We start from the raw sequence: 10,538 nt of genomic DNA on the forward strand, positions 1-10,538 counted from the left end.
TTTGGGTCTTGTCACTGGTCACCACATAGGAGAGATCAGTGCCTGCCCCTCCACTTCCCCTTGTGAGGAAGCTGATCTCTCAGTGGCAGACAGGGGTGTGTAGGAGGCAGGAGAGGCTGTAGGCAGGCAGCAGACTGTATGTACACAGAGTTTGCAAGGCATAACAGAGATAAAGTGTGTTGGGGAAAATAAAGACCAAGAGACTGGAGAGAGGGAAGGGCAAGAGAGGTAAAGACCTAGAATATGGTGTTGACCAGGAGGAAAAGGAGGATATTGGGCAAAAATTGAAAAAAACTGAGGTACTAAGGAGAGGTTAAGGAGGAAAAGAAAAGGAAATAGGTGTGAGGAAGCACAGGAGGCAGATTGTGATAGGTCAAGTGAAAAGATGAGGGCATTTTGAGAAAAGTCACCTGTGATAAGAAAATAAGGAGAAAGTATTAGGAGGAAGACAGGAAAAGGAGAATGAAAGGAGGTTTTCATCCACTTTCATTGACCTGACATGGATGACCAATCTTCCTCTTCCCCAAGAGTCTGAAGCATCAAGACCAATGTCTCAATGAAAAGAATACCTCCCTGCAAAACAAACCTGAAAAGCATGCCAGCATCCAAACCCTTTAGCCACTAAGAAGCTGCTAGGCTTGTCTGCCTGCTTTCCCACACTGCTCCTCCAGCCCTGTCTCTGTTCACACGGCTGACACTGGATTTGCTACAAATAGAAGATCTATCTCCTCACATGCCTGACCCCTCTACTCTAGTCTTTCAAAACATTCTTGACTCCAAATATTTTTCCAGACTAGATCTCCTGTCTCCTACCATGACCTCTGGGAGAGACTCCAGTGCTGTATGGGACTGTCCCTTTCTTCTGAGAGGGAAGGGAAAAAGAAAGTGTCTGCAAGGGTAAGCACTCTCACTGGAGAGACACCATTTTATTCAGCAGACATACCAAGACTTGGCTTGGAGCACAACAGTGCCAGCAAACATGATGTGGCATGTCAGAGAGCATATCTGCCTCCTCACTGTCTCATGGGGAAACAGTCTCTTTTTAAAATTAGTTTAAAAACTTGGTCTGGGAAAGGAGCCCAGCGCTGAGCTAGAGAAAAGCAAGAGTGAAACAATTTTCCTATTATAACTGGGAGATCCAAAGGCTAAAGGAGGGGGTGGGCAGAAGAACAATAAACTCTTTAAGAAAGATCTTAGAAAAACTTTGTTGGGATTTTGATTCCCACCTTAAACCAGGCCTTGATGCCAATCTCTGCTACCTTTTGTCTTCACAACTTCCCCACAGTGTCACTGGAGCCGGTGAGGAATGGCCTTCCACTGACTGTGCTGCTTTGTTGCTCACCTCTGCCGTGATGCTCACAAGCAAGGATGGGGCAGTGAGAGGCCGTTAACTGCCTCAGACTGCCGAGGATGCTGATCTGGGTCCTCTGCTTCCTCACCTGCCTTTTCTCCTGTCCAGACTCACAGCCTCAACCCACAGCAGCCAGTGGATGCCTCAAAGTAGTGTCACAGCCAAATCAGAGGAGAAAAAGATGGGGAGATTTAAAACATAAAATTATGGAGGACGTTGTCCATGGTGCACAGCCAGAGAAAGAGGGTGGCAACTGGGAACATTGAAGCACCCAAACATACTGCTCTCTGCTCACCATTAGGGCAGGGACATATTCTGTTTTGTACAAAACCTTGCACTCTGGGAGCCTGACAGGGACCTTGTAAACCATGAAGTAAAAATGCTTTGCATAAATACTGACTAACATTAATACAATCCAAAGGCTACATCCTTTAGCACTTTATCACAGCCTTCAGACTCAAGAGATCTCTGTTAAGCTTCAGGCTGCTTGAAACAGGCACAATGACAATCCCATGCTAGACAGCAGAATTAGGATAGACTTAGATTAGCAATATAAGGCAATATTTTCAATAGTGCAAATGATTTACTGTCAGAATGAGTTATTTAGAGATGTGCTCCAATACTTTTATTCTTTAAATTAGGAGATGCTTTTAAACACAATAACAACTACAATAAAAGAGTTGATGTTTCAACTGCAATGGCCTTTATTTTGCAGATTGTCAATTGGTCAGAGCCACAACAGTTCTTACACACGTTAAATCTGTTTTGGACAGGAAAGTTACCCACTTACATGCTTTTTTTTCTAGGCATTAACACTGATTTTTTATTATGTGATTTGTTTTATTTTTTCCAAAGTATGGTGTGATTCAGTCAATGCTGAGAGCTCGCCGTGCTACATGCTGCCTGAAAACAAGGTGTGAGACAGCTCCTGACAGTCTGCATTGACAGAAGTCTGATGGGTGGGAACAAAATTAGAGGTACAGACTTGTTAGGCTTGCATCACCTCAGAGGAGGGAAGGAGAAAGGCATAATCCTTGTGAAAGCTAAACCTACTGACGGGATCCAGAACCTTTAATCAAGAGACAAGATAGTAGCCACACCCAGTAACACCACTGTCTCCAGTAACAGCACTGTGTTTTGGAACCAAGGAGTGGGAGGAGGAGCAAGATATTCTGCATTAAAGGTTTGGCCAGACCTGACAGATGCAGGTGAGCTGCTTCCCAGCTCCAATGTCCTCTATGCCACTCAGATCGGCAGTGGAGATGCCCATATGGAGCCCACTTATCCCAACAGAGAGGCAAGCACTGCAAGGGTGTGACTTGCATCATCCTACATGTCCAGGGGAAGACAAGATAGCATCTTCCAGATGTGTCTCTGTCTCTGCACTGGCTTTAAAGTAAGCCCAGGATGTTCACATCTGGTCAGACAAACCTCACGCAGGACCTAACGTACTCCTGCCACCACAGGAATTTAGCCCAAGAAAAAATAAAGTGTGTTGGCTGTGTGAGATGAGTGAGTACCTCTTTCTCCATTCTCATTTCAGGCCTTGGCCTTCCTACTGAAATACATATTGCAACTGCTGCTAGGTATAAACATAATATCATATTTTCCACATATATTGCTTCTTTTCCAGTAGTGCCTGGGGAGAGAGTCAGATGTGAAAAACAGTCACCAGTCCCAGGATCCTGTCACTGCCATGAGTACAGGGCTCAGATTCTGCCCTTAGAGTTCACAGAATAGCACTGGTGCACCACAGCCAGGACAAGGTATTTCCTCTAAAGTAAAAAAGCAGCAGTGCTTTTAGTCACACTGACAGTAGGATGGAAGGAAGTACTGGCCTCAAATTAGAGCTCTAAACAAAGAGGTGGCTATTGGAACTGCAGGTTAAATTACAAGAGCAAAACCCAAAGCCTCTGAAGAGCAGACCTGGGAGCCTCCTGATTTTGGGAATAGCTCAGAAGAATCAGGTTTTGCAGTGCCTGCTGGGATCTGCTGTGTAACTGCTGACTTGACTTTCTTGGGCGTTGGTATTAACGTGTCTGTGTAACACTTGTCATATACCAGGCTGAGGAGCAGCCAGTCCCCAGACACATGGTTCATCAGGTGATATTCAGGGTGCACTAGTCTTCAGTGCTGTAGAGTCTCATGTCAAGATCTCCTTCCATGCAGTAAAACTCAGGATCTCAGGATAGGATCCCCACAGGATGCAATAGAACAGTAGTCATAGAAGCCAGCACATTACACAGGGACCCTCTTAAGCTACATGGTCACTATGACACAGTATATGGTTTTGGCACTGCTTTGTAAAGAAAATTGAAAGCCTGCACAGGTCATGACCATCACCTCTGTGCAGCACCAAATGAACCAGAACTCCCTTGAGAGCACCCCAGCCTTCTAACATCCCTCCAGCACAAGCCAGTGTATAACAACTCCACGTGTTTATAACTGAACATCCTGACACCTGATGGGAAGTGCTTTGAGGCCTACCAAGCATGGACTACAGAGCTCATAGCTGGTAAAGACTGCAGGAATTGGAGTTGTTGGAGTAGGCAGGCTCCAGCACAATGAAAACTAGAAGGGGAGAGAGATGTAAACAGTGCAGAAAGCACATTCATCACACGCCAAACATTCCTGTGCAAGCCCTACCCCCACAGGCACCATCTCTATCAGTCTTCCCCCCACGGCTGCTCACAGAACTGCTGTGAGTGGGACTCCCTACTACTGGGATGCAGCACCTTGCACAAGACCAGGACTCCTCCCTCTATTCCTGTTTAAAATTTTGCCTTCAAGGATGGCAAAACAAAGTTACTAGGGGCACAGTAAGGTAGCATGGATGGGAGCAATGAGATCAAGCTGCTCAATGTGCATGTTTTTGCAGGGACAGATGTGAGATGTGGCTGCTTGCACCATGCTCATGGCAGGTAACTGGCCAAGGAGAACCGGAAAAGGGAGGGGAATGTAAAATTTGTTTTCAGTTACTAATCCTCAGCAGCGATGATACAGAAACAGGCAGGGTCTTGCCAAGATGAGACATGTCTGCAGAGGTGTTTGCAGCACACACACCTTCTTGATGTGCCCTGAGTCTTCAGGGGAGCAAGCAATGCTGTGTTCAGAAGGCCTCCTGCTTCTGCAGGTAGGGCTTTGCTTCCACCCACTGTGAAGCTCCATGTTCAGCTGAAGGAACTGGCCACCACAAACTCTGAACCAACCAACTCTGATAATCAGGTTTTGACACTCCTAACCATTACTAACCACTTAAACTTCAGCTGAGCACCTCCTGCCCCTCTGCACAAATCCCAAAACAGAGGTCAAAACCCAGGAAGGGAAAAAATTCTGCCAGGCTCATCTCATCCATGAAGGGTTCATTCAGGGCTACTGATCTTGTAGGAGAAGCCTGCCTTATCGGTAGTCCGAGTTCCACAGAAGGACTCAGTTTACTAGTCTACCTCAAATAGAGGTGACGGTTCTGATGGTAAAATTACACATCAAACCCCTCTAGGCTTTGTAATACAAGAAATCAAATTTCATAGCCTGCTCTTACATTGGACGTTGCAGCTATAGGTCAGAGAGCAAATGCCTTTGGTCCATTATTCCTAGTTTTATAAAGAGGGACATGCAAAAGACTTGAGGAGAGGGGATCATTGTGTCGAGGTCCCCTGGCTAGTGACAGTGGTAAGAAGAAAAGAGCAGTTTCCTGGGTGCCAGCCCTTTGCACTGACACAGTTCCACATATGCAAAAGGCTCCCTTGAGGCCCCAGCAGCTAAAATACTGTGAATTTGCAATCAAGAGCTAAAAGGAAAACAACCTGGTTGATCCCACTTCTGGGTCAAGAGTTCGTTGTTTTCCAAGCTGTTGTTCTTTGTTTCCATCTGAATCAGAGTAAGCTCGCTTCTGCCTACGTCTGAAAGAAACAATGCAAGTGGTTAAAACTCTTCCAACGCCAGAGTTGCCTCTCTACTGAGCAAACCCTTTGCACACTGTGCTAGTCCAGTAACTAAAGGATAACTAAAAGTTATCACAGTGGTTAACAGAACTCACTGCTGGCTGATACTAGCTGCAATCCTCTTAGGTAGGAAAATGTGTTACATTCATGTGCCATCTTTGGAGGTAGTGGAAATTGATCCTATGGCTGACCTTCTGTTCAATGAGTTTGAGGACTGCACTACTGAGATGTTCCTGAAAAGGAACCTAAATTGTGTTTTAACTTGGTCAGAATGACATATAGCTGTTTTACTCTTCTTATAAACTCTTCCTTGTACTCCTGGTTTGGAGACTTGAGATAAATTAGGAGATTCTGTGCTTTCACACTGGCTGCTCTATTTCTTACAACCCTGTTTATGAAAAGTACTTAGCTGCATCTTGAAGCTTTCAGTAACTGAAATTTTAAATCCAGATGGATCACATCTAACTTAATCTCCTCTTTGGAACAAAACTATTGATTGAACAAATATTGATAAAGAACTAAATCAGAAAAATCTTACAGAGCAATATGGGTACCAGCTCCTGATGTTATTGCTAAAAGTCACAGCTGTAGCTGGCTCTTACAGAGAGCGGTGCACCTTCACTCCACCCTGACTGACAATCTCATTTGTGGTATACTTCACTGGTTTCTTGTTCCACATCTACACCAAGAAGACAGAGGGAAAGTGAGCAGGGCCAAAGCCAGAGCCACAGGGGTGCATGGACAGCCAGTTTTTCAGAGTCTGGGCACTGCGCTACTGAGAATCCTCCCAGCCAGACTGGGTCACCATCACTAAGGAAAGGATAAAATTAGCTTAGCTATTAGAGATGTTTGGCTAATAAATAAAACAGTGGAACAGTTTTGCGTAACAGTGGATGCAACCATAGACAGAGGTATGTTCTGGCTGCTTGCCTGGATGTAAATACTGCATGACTAAAATTATTTGCTTTGCCCAAGCTCAAAAACAATCAATTCAGTAGAAACAAGACAGATTCCATGGAGCTGAGCGTGTATTCAAAGCTGTGAGTCCAGAAAGCGTGAACTGTGTGTGTCTTGGGGCACCATTCCTTCCTCCAGCACTCTCCTTCGCCAGGTCCCTGAGTGCCTTTTGGTTGATATCTCATCTCATGTTGAAAAAGCACTGGGATCCCAGCGGAGAGGCGTGTGCATCGGGAAGTAGATGGGGAAAGACACAATAAACAGAAGACTTATCCAAAACCAGTGTGTCGGACCTGCAGCACTGGTCCAGCTCGTTTAATGTCTGGCAAAGGAACGACAGTCTGTGGTATCTGATGAATGTCATGACTGCCTTGGGTAGGATCCAGATCAGGTCCTCATCCTGTGTCTTTTTTTGCGGAGAATTACTGCTGACTCCTAGGATTTTCCCTCTGTGGTGAATAGGTCACAATGTCTCTCTGTTACTGCAAAGCAGGAGTTCACAGCTGCTCAATCCACCCAGAACTGGAGCACTGAAGGCACAAAAACAAACAGCAGCCCAGGGGATGAGATGGAGCACAGAAGCAGAAAGTTGGAGAGACAATGAAGTGGGAGGCGTCAGGGAAGAGGTTAAGGGTCAGGATGACTTCATGAGCAAAGAGAACCAGTAGTAAAAGGTTTTTACTGTCCCATGGCAGCAGGGAAGGTGTGATGGAGAGCTAAAGAGCAAAGATGGCCTCATCGGAAAGCAACCCCTGCTGACTCACTGACTGAGTCACAGCCTTGCCCAGCCTCTGTTCTTTTTCCAATCAAGGAAACAGCAACTTCCCACAAACTTCTTTAAAGGCTGCCATTTGGATGCTGATCATTCCCGAACCAAGTTTCCACTCTTGAACAATCCCCTGTGCCCTTCCATGTCTGTTACCCAGCAGGAGGCACAATCCTTCAAAGTACACAGTGTCCTGAGGGAGGAAATGGTGATGTGGCCTCTCCAAAGCAGAAAAGGGATTTTCTTCTGATCAGCCCATGCAAGCTGTGCCTCAGATGGCAAAAGACAGGCTCTCACAGGAAGAAAGGCAAGGGGAAAATTCAAGCTGGGAGATTTCCACTCTGACGCTGAACCTCTGCCCTGCTGGGGAAAATGCTCACCTTCACAGTACCACATTGCTTTGAAAGAGGAGATTGCACACCCTGCTGCTATACTTTTAGGGTGGGCAGAAGATGGCCTACAGTGAGAGACACAAAACTCAGGAATGACAATTGCCTCAAATAAATTCCTGTCTGGATTCAGAAAAAAAATCCGTGAAAATCAACAAGAGTAATGTTACAGATGGAAGAAAGGGGAACCAGATAGCAAAGAGTATACACGAGGAGATTTCAAGAATAGGAAAATGACACAGGAAATAGGGAAAACCCTCTACACTGGCAAGGCTAAAAGGGAGTTTTTAAAGTCCATTAGGAACATAAGCAATCTTCATTACACTACAGGTCAAGAAGTAGATGAGAAAAACATTATTAAGGCTCCTAAGAGGCACGAGATCTTTATAAATGTTTTTGTTCTCTTTCAGGACGCAATGTCTTTTGGGATCTTGCCATAATCTCAGAGAATGACCAGCACTTAGGTGAGATCAACACCCTAGAGCACTGGGATAACCAAAGAATGTTAGTCTCCTGGTACAATCCACAGGCAACTATAAAATTGCACTGAGAATACGTGCGGGTACCATAAAGAATTTGGGACCATAACTAAGAGGCTATGCCAGGGACACCAGCAAGGGATTTATTTTTGAGACAGAAGCCTTTAACACAGCCAAATATGTTTATTTGTCTCAGCTCAAAAACTACATGGAGTTTTCTAATCCAGAGAACAACAACTCTGAGAAGAACTCAAGAGTCACCATGGACATGTATCTGGACTCAAGCACCCAAGGCAGTGGTGTGGATAAAAATGCCAGTGTGGTTCTCAGACAAACAACCATGTAGAAAGCTGGGGGAGAAAAGTGGTTATATCTCTCTAGTTTATGTTGATGGAGCAGATGCTGAAACTGTTCTTATATTTTTGTTGTTCATAAATTGGATAGGGAGCAAGAAAAAGCCCTCAAATAATTGGTTGGAGGAAAGAAACAATCATAAGACTAGAAGAGCCCAGGCTGCTTACCTTATCCAAAGGCAGTGGCAAGACTAGATTACAAAGTATGTCAGGTGAGAAAACAGGCTTTTAAAATTGCTGCAGAAAGGCACAACAGGCACCTATGGTTGGAAACACAGCCAACTGAAATTAAAAATAAGGTGCAGTTTTAAACTGTGAGGGTAATTAATCACTGGAGGAAATGATCAAGGGAAGCGGTGACTTCTCCTGCTTTTCATGTTTTCCATGCAGTACACAATACGTTTCTAAGGGCTGCTAGAGCCAAATTGCTCAGCAAAGATTAGAGCAGACATGGGAAAAGGGATTTGTTATTGTCTGGTTGTTTACACTGTCTGATGACATTTTAATGCATCATCTGCAATACAGGAATTCACACTTGTCACCTTTGCCATTGAACTTGAGTGGTGCTCCCTTCTACATCCATGCTCTTTTTCTTGATGGATCTTTAATCCCTTCCCTTATGCTTGGCTAATCAACTTCAAAAACACAGGGAGAACATCCCTAAATGGCAAAGCAACCTGGAGCTGGCCAGCCTGGTGGGGCAATTATTCCCCACATGTGGAATCAGCCCTGCTTGGGAAAGAGCTACAGGATGTGCCCTGGAGGGATTGAGAGACTGATGGCGACATCGAAGAGTGCAGACATGATCTGAGAATCATTACTGGATGAAAGCTCCCTGAGCACCTGAGTGGGAAAGAGATCTGCTAAGGCCCCAGAGAAAGCACGATGCTAAACTTCTTAGACCTAAACTGAGTCCAAACAAGGTCAAGATTGGGCAAAAATCTGTATGTTCAGAGATCTTTAAACCCAAAAGTTGTGGGCCTGTGAAGGTTAGGTGCCTCTGCAACAAGACTTTCAGGGGTCTGGTCTCAGGCACCTCCACTCCACCAATATCCATCTTTAGTGTTCAAGTCTTCCAAGGAAACAAAACCTTGGACTATAAAACACATCTGTAAATACTTGTACTTCACAGTGATACACACAAGGTGGGGGAAGGAAAGCCGCTTGGGGAACAATTTTGGCCAAAAACACTAGGCCATTCCTTTGCTATTTAAAGAATCTTCCAATCTGTTCAGAGCAGGGACTGTGCCAGTTTTTAGCACACACAGAATGTTTGCCTTTTCCTCTAACACAACAGCACAAGAAGTCCCTTTGGTTCTTGAGGTCTGTAATAGAGACTTGATACCTTCTTCCAGATAGCTGTTACAACTGAACAGTAGGCACTGCCTTCAGGACATATTACTGAGAAAAATACAACATTCTGCTGTACCACAACAGTCAAGTTAGCGAAACAGCTCCTCCACAGATTCGTAGTCTAGGAATAACACCCACTATCATAGGATGATACACTGATTTCAGGCTTCTGTGATCTATAGCCCAACAGTACCAAATTCACAAAGCCAGACTTCTCTATGATCTTGTGTCTAAATTGCCTGTAGTGGAAGAAATCATAAACCCATTTCACGGGGTGCAGATTGAGGCTTGCAGATGAGAAAGTGTGATGGTGGATACTTGGTTACTGACAGGTGTAGCTCTTAGGAAATGACACAGTTGTTATTGTTACTATTTACCCGACTTCGGAGTGAAGCTAAACATTTTTGAAAAACTGCTTAAAATAATTGGTTTCTTTCTATACTAAAGGCCCACTTCTTCCAAGTGCTTTCTCTGATGGCTTGCTGCCCCAAAGGGTGCACTTTCCATCATTGCTGCATAGCAGCTCCCTGGATGGCAATATCTGTGGGACCTCTTGTGGGCTCTCTTCTAAATTGCATGTTGGCTGCAGAACGCTAGGGAAAAATGTTTCCGTGTTAATTTGTAGATACATCAAAGAGCCTTTTACTTCACATGCCTTCGTGTGGATTCGCAGAAGTTTGACAGTAAAGTGCAATCTCCAGGGAACGGTAAAAACAAGGAAGGAATTACATTTTAAGAGGGGAAATTTAATCCCCGACTGACGCTCGTTCATTCTTTGGCTTCTTTACAGAGACAGCAGTGAATATAAAATCAAAGAATGGTTAAGGTTGGAAGTGACCTTACAGACGGCCTAGTTTCAGCCCCCTGCCACGGGCACGGACACCTCCCACTAGTCCCAGTTGCTCAGAGCCGCCATGGCGGACGCGCTCCCGCCCCTCTCTATGGT

The 10,538-nt window shown here is 44.9% G+C and overlaps 1 long non-coding RNA gene across 1 annotated transcript; it reads right to left on the reverse strand.

The window, feature by feature from the left end:
- Window positions 1-2,031: 2,031 nt before the first annotated feature.
- Window positions 2,032-10,516, reverse strand: LOC113964753. The gene is made up of 2 exons (XR_003533283.1): window positions 5,834-10,516; window positions 2,032-5,253 (listed from the first exon to the last, which is right to left on the reverse strand). It is a non-coding gene; the product is annotated as an uncharacterized LOC113964753 (long non-coding RNA).
- Window positions 10,517-10,538: the final 22 nt, after the last annotated feature.

The sequence above is a fragment of the Neopelma chrysocephalum genome, unplaced genomic scaffold (genome assembly GCF_003984885.1).
Source record: "Neopelma chrysocephalum unplaced genomic scaffold, ASM398488v2 Primary Assembly neopelma1_43, whole genome shotgun sequence".
NCBI classification, from domain to species: Eukaryota; Metazoa; Chordata; class Aves; order Passeriformes; family Pipridae; genus Neopelma; species Neopelma chrysocephalum.